Here is an 11,945-nt window from a genome sequence, read left to right on the forward strand (position 1 = left end):
TATCTTCTAAGTTCAGTATTAACCCAGAGATTTATTAAAAGCAAAAGAAGTGAGAGACAGACATGGTAATATAGATCTGAATTCCCAACACTCACAAGGAGGAAGCAGTAGGATCAAGAGTTCAAGGCCAACCAGGAAGCCACAGAGTGTTTAGGGAGAGGGTGAGAAACATAAAAACCTGTCTCAAAAGAGAGAAGGGATGAGGACAGAGCTCTAACTCAATGGCAAAGCATTTTTCTGCTGTGTTCTTGAAGTCCTAAATTCAAATCCAAGAATATCTCAGCTGTGCTTGCTTAGCTTACACAGATCTCTGAGCTCAACTTCCTGGTGCTGCACACACTCAAACACCCATACTCACTTATCCACTCCCAAATACACATTCACACACACTTTCATTCACAGACACTCAAACTCATATACACACACTCACACACATACACACATTCATTTGCACACACTCACATTCTCTCACAAACACACACACACATACACAAATAAATAGAAAAGTTGACTCCACACCAGTCAAGATGACATCCAAGATTAAGCTCCATTGTCACTGATGTAGAGAAATCAATCAAGCTGATTTCTTTTTAGCTTAAGAAATACGACCAAAGCATGAGGCTGATGTTTAAGTCTCACACGTGGACAGCTTCCAGTTACAATTTCTCTTAGACATAAAACTGAGTCCCTAAGCAATGTAGCATAGATGGCTTTTCCACTTCCCCCCTCCTTAAATTGTTGTACTACATGGCAGTTTGACTTACAGCGTTGATTAAAACTAGGGCTTTCCAAGGAAAGTCTTCAATTTCCCCTTGTGTTATTCTGTTCCTGCAGTAATTTGCACCGTCTTTACTTAAAGGCTTTCCTAATTGAACAGGTGCAAGAAACAAAAGTTCCCAGTAGCTATATTTGTACTAAGTGTCACAGTACAGCCACCACCATAAACAGTTATTGAGTTATGTTTTCCCCACTGTAGCTGATTTGCAAAAGATCAGATGCCAGGAGGAGGAGCACTCTGGCATAGCAGTCGTATGCCCAAGTCACTGATTTTGTTTGTTCCAAACATCTTGACAGGCTCCCTTTAGTTTAAGCCATCTTCAGATGTATAAATAATTGTTCCAGACTCTACATTAAGACCCTGTTACTACCTTTACTTCCAGAAACCAGGAGACCATCTTATGGATATTCTTGAGGTTTGCTACTAAAAATTCATGGATGCAATTCTCCTTTCCAGGTGGTGTTTTCCAAAGACACTTCACATTGGCTAAGCACAATTCAAAGTAGGTTGATAGCATAAGCAGGAAGAATTTCAATGAAAGTCTCATGTCAGATCCTCAAAGGCATAGTCTAGTGACCCAAAATGCAGAGGAACTATGACTGTAGAGTGATTTATTTTCTTTAAATATGTTATTATGATAAGTATCACATTTTTTAAAGCTAAAAGATGCTCAAGTATTGCCCTTATTTTACCAAGTTTCAGAGTCTCAGCCACATGGCACACTTGGGTAAAATTAATATCAAAAGTCACGTTTCTTTAGCTCCTAATTCCAGATTTGGAAGCATCATCTAAGCAAGGTCTGAGCCTGAAGGATTCCTACAGGCTGAACACACATTTTGTAAGTAGTGATCTGCAGTAAAGCAAGAATAACTGACCCAATCCAAATGTGTGTGTGTGTGTATGTGTGTGTATGTGTGTGTGTGAGTATGTGTGTACATGTGTGTAGAGGCCAGAGGACAGCAGTGAATGGCCTCAAGTACTCTCTACCTTAGTTTTTAAAACAGATCCTCAGTAACTGAAATCTAGGTCTCATTTACTCAAGAGGTGGTTTTATTGTTGAGCTGTGTGTGTGTGTGTGGTGTGTGTGTGTGTGTGTGTGTGTGTGTGTGTATCCCTAGCACTGAGATTACAATTGCACACAACTATATTCTGCCTTTTACATGAGCTTTGCAAATCAAACTGAGGTCCACATGCTGTGGGTCAATCATTTTACCAAATGAACTGTCTCCCAATCTCTCTATCCCTCATTTAAATATATTAAAGGGTTCTAATAAGACACCAAATAAGGTTCAAGCTCCCCAAACCCAAACACTCTTCATGTTTTTTGCTGAAGTAACTCAAGAACACTAGTTTTAAGTAGTAATATTCATACCTCAAAAGGATTCTTAATCAAATAATCCCATCCTGGGCTTAGGGAAAAAGATAGATTTTCTTGAGGAAAAGCCATCCAACATCTTTCATACCACCTGTGAAAAGGAGAAATGCTGTACACCAGTTAATAGACTCCACAAGTCATGAACGTGACAAGAAGGTTCATGGAGTAGAGTAGAAGGCTACAAAGGGGGACAAGAGGATGAGAGCGAACCAGATCGGGGAATCAACAGAAACAAGCTGTAAATGCTATAATTAAATCTCATACTCTATAGTCTAATTGAAAACATAAAAAATAGTATTTCTAAAAGATAATAATATAATTCTTCTGAACATCTAAAATTCTTCATATATAAGCAAATTAAATCAATAACTGACCAGAGAAGCATCATGAAACTAAAACAAATATCTATTAAAGAAAAGCTAACATAATGAATGGTTCATTTGTTTCTGTTGTTGTTTTACATATATGAAAGCATTTATATCTTAGCTCATAAAATGAATAATCAAGGACACGTCACTTAAGTTCTCTCTGAAGAGCTGGCAGCACCAAGGTTCATCGTTCATCTAGTCCCTTACTGGATACTGACTGGAAATTGCTGACTTAGCTGTTCCATTTCCTTGACTGGAACTCCTAATTTAGTGAGGTGTGTTATTAAACTCTGAGATGCAGAAACAAGAAAATTTGCTGTTTTCAATGAGGGATTAGCAAAAATAACAGAAGAGAGAAGAAAAAGAAAGGAGAGGAAGGAGAGGAGACGAGAAAATAAGACATGGGGAAAGCGAAGGGAAACAACATACACATTGCATGTGTGGAGTGATCAAGTATCATAGTTTGAGGAAGACAAGCATCACTTCCCTACCTATAAAAAAATATGACCAACACCTATCAAGAAACATGTTTAACTCACTAATAAGTGAGAGAAATAATGAAATATTGACTCATTCAACCTAAAATGCGAACAAAGGTATGTCTAGACATTCAGAATGCTAAATCAATTCGCTAAGAAGTAGAAGACTCCTAAAAGTCCTATTGACAGATATAAGAATAATGTCCCTGGTTCTGTCTTCTATAGAAAGAAAATCAATTGTGTCTCTGACAGAGAAAACTCATTTGCATTGTTACAAACAAAAACCGTTTGCAATACTATCAGTTTTCCATCCTCTCACTTCTGTCCTTGCTGATCTAACCAGAGATCTGATGGAAAGAGCATCCAGAGGAATGGATTAACCTTGGGGAACCATACCAGGTTCTCCACTGAACACAGCCCTCAGCCAATTACCTAGCCCACAGCATGATAGGGTGGCAGTTTCTTTTAAAAGCAGTCCAGTATTCACACAAGGAAATCTAAGCAACTGATCTTTGGAATCCTGTCTCCGTAGTTTGCTTTTTCTTGCTTTGATAAGACACTGACAAAAAGCAACATTAAAAAAAAGATGAGTTTATTTCAGTTCATAGGTCCATCACCAAAGTAAGCAAAGGCAGGCACTCAAAGCAGGAACTGAAGAGACCACGGAGGATTGCTGCTGCAGACTATCACTTCATGGCTTATTTATACAACCTAGAACCTACTGCTTACAGGTGGCATTACCACAGTGGGCAGGGCACCTCCCATATCAATCTCTTTTTTGTTGTTGTTGCTATTTTATTTATTTACATTTTAAATGTTATCCCCCTTCCTGGTTTCCCCTCCACAAATCCCCTACCCTAACCCCACCCACCCAACCACTCCTGCCTCACCACCCTAGCATTACCCTATGCTGCGGCATGGGGCCTCTACAGGACCAAGGGCCTCCTCTCCCATTGATGCCAAATGAGGCCATCCTCTGCTACATAAGAGGCTGGAGATATGGGTCCCTCCATGTGTACTCTTTGGTTGGTGGTTTAGTCCCTGGGACCTCTGGGGGATCTGATTGGTTGATGTTGTTGATCTTCCTATGGGATTGCAATCCACTTCAGCTTCTTCAGTCCTTTTTCCCCTGAACTCCTCCATTGGGATTCCCGTGCTCAGTCTGATGGTTGACTGTGAGTATCCAGATTTCTGAGTTTGAGGCCAGCCTGGTCTACAGAATGAGTTCCAGGACACTCAGGACTATACAGAGAAACCCTGTCTTGAAAAACCAAAAAAAAAAAAAAAAAAAAAAAAGAAAGAAAAAGAACTTGATTTTACTTTTTTAAAAAAATGATATCCCTATCCTCTCTCCAGGAAAAAGACATCGGGATGAGTATGGCCCTCATGCTTCACTGGACAACTACAGGGGGACTGGAGCCATTACAAGGTCCCCTTCAATTACTGGAGGTCAGGCTTCTATCTCTGCCTTTGCAAGATTAGAATCGCCACAGCCCTTCTATACTTAGAGAAGGGAGGAGATGTCAAGGGCATCCCTGCTTATACACAGAAGGCCTAAAATCAGCCATAGGCCTAAAATCAGCAGTAGGCCTGTCATTCATATATACTAACACCAAGTCTTGGGTCTCTGTGGATAAACACTGAAACAGATGGCTATAAGCTATTGTAAGCAGGCAGCTTTTGTGGAAATTTATCAGCCCAAGTAGTCATAGACCTTGTAAATAGGTAGCCTTAGCAGACAATATCAACTTAGATAAGGACAAGTGAGTCATAGGCAGAGTCATAGTGACCTGTCCCCTAAACCTTCACCCAGCTGATACCTGGTTCTGAAAGATATCTGTATTCCCCCTGAACACCCACACTCCAGTGTCATCCCCTTCCCCACATCCTGCCTTTCTGTGTTTATAACCCCTGTGTGAATGAATTACGATTTGAGTAAAAATAAATAAATTATTTTTTAAAAAAATGATATCCCAAATTAGTATAGTTCATCACACCTCAATAATGTACCAAAATTTCTATCAAGGTAAAATTAATTTTTGCAGAATTGGAATCGTTTCCACAATGCCAGAAGCCAAAAAGTAGAGGTGTGGCAATTAAATAAAATAAATTTAAAAAAGAAAATGCTTTACCTGTCAGTAAGTGCACAAAAGTCCAATGGAGAGCCCCGATCCAATTGTTACCCAGACTGTGTGATTAAACTAAATGGGACTCAAAACAAAACCAGAAGCCACACTCTAAGAAACAGGCTAATGAGGAGAAGGGGGTGGGTAGGAGATACGAAAGGAGAAGGGGAGAGAAAGTAATCACAATCCATTACATACATGTATAAATTGTCAAAGAACATATTTACATTAATTTTAATAATGTAATAATAAAATGAACCTCAAGCACATTGCTCTGCTCTCTTAAGCAGGGCCAGAGATTAAACAATCTCCTACCTAATTTGGTTTCAAAATCTTCATATCGGTTCTTGAGAGAAGTTTGTATCTGGATGGGTCAGTGTGGGACATGATGTGTGACTATGGGACAGGCAAAAAGAACTCAACAAGAGTGGTGATATGCAGAAGAAAGAGAGAGAAGAAAGCTAAACAGTAAATCAAGCCGTGTGTCCTCTCCCATTGAAAGCATAGAACTAAATGTAATTCACCAGCCAGGCACATTTTCCCAAGTGTCTTTAAAATAGGATCAGCCTAAAACAATTACATTGGAAAGACTAACCAGGGAAGTACTCCCAACTGCCCAGTAATGGGACTGTTTCAGGGGGCAGGGGCAGGTCAAATGCATTTGAATGACATTGTACAATGGATTAATTACAAATTACACATGTAGATATGCAAAGTCCATTTGGAAATCCTGCCAGTTCTCAGGAAGGCAGTTGACAGCAGCATAGGGGTCTGAATTGGTATTTACCAGCAGACATCTCCAGCTGTGCCCTGCTTTCCTCGATGCTGCTTCCTTCTCTGTCCTGAAAGCTCTCTGAATGAAAAGTGCTCTCATGCATTTTGCATCCCTGGAAGATAAAACTCTTTTGCACAGCATCCAATTTGAAGAGAACCCATGGAATGCAAGTGGGAATGTCGGTGCATGTCTCATGTATTTTGTATACAAGGAAATCTGTTCTGTCCATTTGGACATCTGTAGACATAGCCATGCATGTCATTATCACAAATGTAAAATCACAGTACAAACCAACTTTGAAAGGTTTCAAGCAATGCTAGATAGAGTATCAATTTCTTAAAGTCGTGATGCTATTATAAAAAAAGAAGTCATGAATAGACAGGATGAAATGCCTTCCTGTCAAGCATAAATGGAGGTAGCTCAAATTAGCCCATGGAAATCATTCTCACACTGTGTGAGACCTCATTTAGAGCATGGGCTCCATTTACTGTGGACTGTCTGATTATACCCAGACTGCAGACAGGAGAGAATGAGGGCTTTCAGGCCACAGAGAAGAAATGAATTCCCTTTCCTGTACAAAACAGTGAAAATGTACACTACTCTACACCTTAAGATCTCAAAAAAAAAAAAGAATTCAACTTTAAAACAAAGCAAAAGGTATAATATGCTTTATACATAAAACACAAGAACTCTTAGAATGTGTGGAAGAAAACAAATTAGCTGTGGGAACTTTATTTATTTCCGATTTTTATGACTTTCTTACCTCTTTCAAGTTATTTTTCTACTTGTACTCTCTAATTTAAAATGAATTAAGGCTCAGAGTAACTGAAACAGAAAGGAATAGAACCTCTAGGACTCATCATTTGTAAACAGGTTATTGTGTCAGATAGCAATGTGGGATTTCCAATTAATCCACAAATATTCAGTATACTATTATCAATTAATTTCTTGATGACCTGTTTGAAGTGAAAAAAAGAGGAGGGAGGAAAAGAAGGATAGAGGGCAGAGGGAAGGCAGGGAAGGAAGGGTAATTTGTAAATGCAAAGCAGAAATAACAACGCCAAGAGTGGACAACAGATCTCATTACTAAGTCCACTTGTTTTACTTATTTTAGTTGACTGTGTGGCTTCATGATGGCCAGTCTTCTCAACTTGACACACCTAGAGAATGGAAACCATATTTAATTTACTAGCCTGTTGACATGTCTTTGAAGTATTGTCATGATCGGTAATTGATGTAGGTGAACACAGCCAATTGTGGGTGGTCCTCTCCCTGTGTAGGTAAAACTGTGGTGCATTAACTAAATGAGAGGCTGTGGGCAAACTGGTAAGCAGCATCCCTCCACAGTACTCTGCTTCTGTTCCTTCCTTGGCTTCCCTTGATGATGCTCTAACCTGTAAGTTGAGATAAACCTTTCATACCAAGTTGCATTGGGCCATGATATTTATCACAGCAACAGGAAACAAGCTGGAATAGTTGGCATTTCAAAATGTTTTCCATTAAATACACCATCGTAAAGTGGAGTAAAGTCCAACTTTTTTATTTCTTCCACCTAACGTGATCTCATAACCAGGGAGAGGCATTCCTTCCAATACTCTATGTAGTGTATTCACTCTATTTAGAGTAGTGTCTATCCCACCTCATGCTGAAGCCTGGTTAAGAGCACTGCCATCTTTTACAGGACCTGTTTCATCTGCATCTCCTTCCAATAGGATTTCCTTTCCCTGTTGGCTTACATCTCAGAGCATAGCAGATTATTGCCTGGATGCTTTGAGTGGAGAAACCCAAAGCTAATCTTCAAGAACTCAGCATTGTCTGGTAAGTCTACTACTCCCAGCTTGGCTTCAATCAGTAATTCTCCATCACATCCATTTGAAAATTTCCCCAGTGACATAGGCAGCTTGCAAAATGGCCTCCAGAGTCCTCTTGTTTTGAGAACTCATATTCTTGTGTGGCTTCTTATCCTTCATGATTATACAGAGAAGATGTGCTCCATAATTTTCAATATTAAGTAGAAAAGGAGACAGCTCTCATTTATCTGCATTTTCTCTCATTTATCTTCACACACTGCAGGGAAAGTCATGCTAGAGTGCCTCTGAAGAAAACCTCCACATGTCAAGAGCTAGAGTTTGCTCATAGCTCACAGGTGAACTTAGAAATGAATTATACTTTTAATTACACTATTTGTCTATTTGATGTGTGTACATAAGTGGCTGTGTATGCATCACTGTATACATGTGGAAGTCAAAGGACAATTTAGAGGAAGCCCAAGTTTCTCCTTTGACCAGTTGTTCAGGGGATCCAGCTCAGGTTCTCCAGCCTGACTTGGAGGCAGGCCAATTTTTTTGTTTTCTTTTGAAACCAGGTCTCTTGTATCCTCAACTGGGCTGAAACTCACAACAGAGTTGAGAATGACCCTACACTCCTGATCCTCCAGCCTCCATTTCCTGTGTGGTGGGATAATGAGTTACTACATCCAAGCCTAGTGTAGTCAGTGCAGGAAAACTGAAGCCAAAGCCACCTATGTGCTAGGCAAACACATGTGAGCTACATCCTCCATCCCTTATGTCCTTTTAAATCATCACATGAGAATAGCTCTGACCAACATCCTAACATCCTGTCTCTAACCTGATCAATAAACCACTGCCTATTAACTCATTTACAAATTATCCCTTACCCTTAGCAACTATATGAGGTGGTATGTTTCAGTGTCATGCAGTAAATGAAAGAAATTTTTTACACAGGAACAAAAGCAAGACATGCTTGTGTCAAGCCCTATGATTTTTTTTTCTGGAAGTTACACATACTCTTGCTCTTCTCACTGCTGTTCATGGTGGGCTTCAGTCCATCACCATACCTTTCAAGTAGCTGCCTGGACCTTACTACCTCCCATCATCTCAAACCTGAGTGCTTTCACAAGATCATAATCTTTTACCCAGACTTTCAGCTTTGTACATTTTCTTCAAAAATGTCACTGGCTCTTCAAAACTTTAAGTCTAAATTCATTTTTTGCAACTTTTCTTCAATGACCTTTTTAGTTCTCTTATTTTAAAAAGGTATGAGTTTTTAATTAATAACAATTATCAATAATAATGGCATTCTAAGTAATAACAGAGATTAGCATTTGGCATTTACAAAACCGATCTCATATAGGTTAATTCTATTTGCTCTTTAATTCAACCCAGGATCAAATATGTTATTTAAAATGTCAAATCTCATCAGAGCTAAAGTGTTAGAGAGAATTACTTCAGTTGTCAGTGATACAAATCGAGCTCTTTCTCACTTAGAAGAGAGTACAGGAATGTGTCTGTGTGTCTTTGTGTCACTTTTCACCATATCTCCGTCTCCTTCCCTCTGTACACTTATCTTACTGTCAAAGCAATATGACTCATAGATGCCAAACACTGGGAAAAGCTCAATTATAGTTTTAAAGTTTCCACCAAAAGGAATAGAAGCACTCCCTCCACATCCCTGCCATACACTTAGCATTTTTTAATTGCTTAGAAAAGATCACTGTCCCATATCACAGAGGATTCACATTGCCCAGATGAGAATATAAGCACATTAGGAGAGGGTTGGTGACAATGAGGGTAACCAATGAAAAAGACCAAAGGAGAAGGAAGATGTCATCTTCAGGAGTAAGAAGTGGAGCTCAGAAAGCAAGGCTGCCAGCTTGTGGCAACAGGATGAAGGCAAAGGCACTCCACTGCATATTAGACTGCCAGTATGTTTCATCTATTATCTAATCTGTTTTCTCTCTGTTGACTGTTGAGGGTCTGAACATGCTTTGTCCCTCTTGCAAGGAATCTCTATATCCCATCAGTCAATGAACTGAGGCTCTGATCGTCTGTCCAACTGGCTAAGGGTGCTTCACTCCCTCACCAGCTGTGTGCGCACTATGTTGCTTTCCTTTTAAGCACTATAGTACTGGTAGATTCTTTTTAAGTTGTGTATATGTGTGTAGTTGTATAAGTATGTGTACATACTAAATATATATGTATATAATATATAATGTGTATATACTAAATATGTAAATAATATATAGATAAGATGGGCTTAGTCCATATAGTCTTACTCATATGCCAATGATTTCAGAGATGATTACTTGATCTTGGGTAACCAATTTGGAATTCCTTCCCTAGGAAAGACTCTTGCTCCCACTCCCAGTATTCCTTGGTTGCTTTAGTTCTTTGGCTACAGTTTGAACCCCAAAGGTTTCTTCTTTGCACAGTAGCGTGTCTGTTGATGTCATTCCTGTTTGGGTTTTGTTTAGGCAGCCATGGTAAGGAGACTTCCTGAGTGGAGCTTCTCTGTCACGTTTAGGAGATGCTATTGTGAGAAATCTCGAATGGCTAAGAAGCACTTAATGTACTGTTCCAAGTCCTTAGTCATCAGGAAAATGCAAATCAAAGCCACTCTGAGGTTCCGTCGTACACCCAGCAAAATGACTAAAATCAAAAACTCGAGAGATAGCATATGCTAGGCATTATATTGTGGATATACCAGTTGCCACTGAGCATCATAATATCCCTGATTTTTTTATGTGTTTTCTGTAATGGTCTCTATCTGTTGCAAGGAGGCCCATCTTCGATGAAGGCTGAGACCTATACTTATCTGTGGATATAAATACAAATACATATAATGTATTTAGATTTAATAAAGTGTGGTTGTAGGTTCTCCTTCAAAGTCCATAACTTGACCAGCCTCAAGTAGTTGGCTAGGTTTCCAGTTACAGGTATGACTTTCCTCTTATTGGGCTGGCATCAGGTTTAATTAAGAAGCTGTCAGTTAGCATCAGAGTATGTTTGCTACTACTGGACCCTTAGGACTATTGTGCCATGCTAGTCATTCGTGGTTCATAAGCATCTGAGATGGCCAGGAATATTGTTTGCTTTCCCTCCTGGGCAGCTTCCATGGTACCATGAAAGCTAGACCACAAAAAGAATGCTTTCATCTCAGTTCCTGCTCAGATCATCCAGGTCCTGAGTCTGAAGAATGTGATGTCTTCAGCAATACAAACTTATCTTAATCTCCTGTTTTAAGCCATAACAGTAGCTTATAACTTTGAGGGAATCTCTTGGAAAATCCTGACCCCCCAAAAAAAGAAAATCAAAAGATTTTTTCATACCTGCTATTGAAGTTTTTGTGTTCAACCATTCCTTGGAGAGCATTGCAGTTTTCCAATATAAGTTTTAAACTTTTAATGTGATCTAATATAAGTATAAAATCCAAATCTTGACTGTCAAAAGTTCTTGCTGCCCAGAATATTCACTGTGAGTTCCATCCCCAGTATCCAAATGGTAGAAGAGAATTGACTCCACAAATTGCCCTCTGACCTCCACATACATGATGTGATAAATACATATAGTGGGAAATATTAAAAAATGCACCAGCCTGTACTAGTGCTGGCTAAGCTTTGCCCTGGCAATCTTGCTGCCTTCAGGCTAGCCCCGTGCAGCAACCATCCATTTTGTGGTTCTCTTGCTGCTGATTCTGCTCATGTTCCCAGCCCCAGTAAAATAAAAGCTCTAGAGGTTTGTGATTTATCAGTCAGATTTATACTGGTAAATTCTCAACCCACAAAATGCCAGCACAATGAACTCAAAACTCAACTGATATAAACACAAGCTACACCCCTAGATGGGGCAAACACATCCTACTTATTATTTACCCATCTATCTAAGAAATCCCCAATACTATGACTCCCAGGACTGTGTGGTTCTGGCTCCTCTTCCTCTCCTATAGGTTCCATCTTATCTCTTCCTCTCCTTCCCTTCTTGTCCCTCCTAAGTACTCTCTGCACTCATCTCTGAAATTCTCAATCCACCTTCCTTTTCCACTGCCCAGTCACAGGCTCTCACCTTATTTTCTGCCTGCCCTCATGTACATATAAACAGCAATGCACATATACATCCACACTTACACACACACACACACCACATACACACACACACACACACACAGGTATAGGTAAATAAGGGAAAGAGAGAGAGAGAAAGAGGGGGGGGAGGGAGGGAGGGAGGGAGGGAGGGAGGGAGAGAGAG

This window comes from Grammomys surdaster, unplaced genomic scaffold, assembly GCF_004785775.1.
Source record: "Grammomys surdaster isolate TR1022 unplaced genomic scaffold, NIH_TR_1.0 194, whole genome shotgun sequence".
Classification (NCBI taxonomy): domain Eukaryota; kingdom Metazoa; phylum Chordata; class Mammalia; order Rodentia; family Muridae; genus Grammomys; species Grammomys surdaster.